The sequence below is a fragment of the Pterocles gutturalis genome, unplaced genomic scaffold (genome assembly GCF_000699245.1).
Source record: "Pterocles gutturalis isolate BGI_N339 unplaced genomic scaffold, ASM69924v1 scaffold22061, whole genome shotgun sequence".
Lineage (NCBI taxonomy): Eukaryota > Metazoa > Chordata > Aves > Pterocliformes > Pteroclidae > Pterocles > Pterocles gutturalis.
Window position 1 is genome coordinate 2,084 of NW_010098423.1, and position 568 is coordinate 2,651.

Here is a 568-nt window from a genome sequence, read left to right on the forward strand (position 1 = left end):
GTCCCACCAGGGGATCGTCCTGAGCCATGCTGGGGGGTTTGGAACGGCTCTGGTTTATTTGGAACGGCTCCGGTTTATTTTTTACCGGAGGCTGGACGCCCCGCTTGCCTTTCCAACCCCGTCACACCGTGTGCGCTGCCGGCCTCGCACCCGCCGCTCCTCGTGATCCCAGAGACGGTGTGCGGACAGCAAACCTCTGCACGCGTTATGCCAGACCCCTGCGTGCCCCGGTTTCATCATTGAGTGATGATAAATTAATTAAAATCAAGGCTGGGAGCAGAGACGTTGGCTGTCGAGTGTTTCTCCCCGGCGGGGAGCTCCTGCAGCCGCTGCGCCCAGCCTCAAAACAAACCCCGGGGCTTGTATGGGAGCGTTAAGCCGGATATCTATTAATAAACCTTTTCTAACGATGCAAATCAAGACCCATCAGCTGCAGGCTGGTTTGGGTGGGTGGAAAAAGGGGCCAAGCCCAGGTGGTTTCGCTAATCCCGGCCGCGGTTTTCCTGTGCTCTCTCGCAGGGCGCGGACGTGAACTGCATGCACGGCACCCTGAAACCGCTGCACTGCG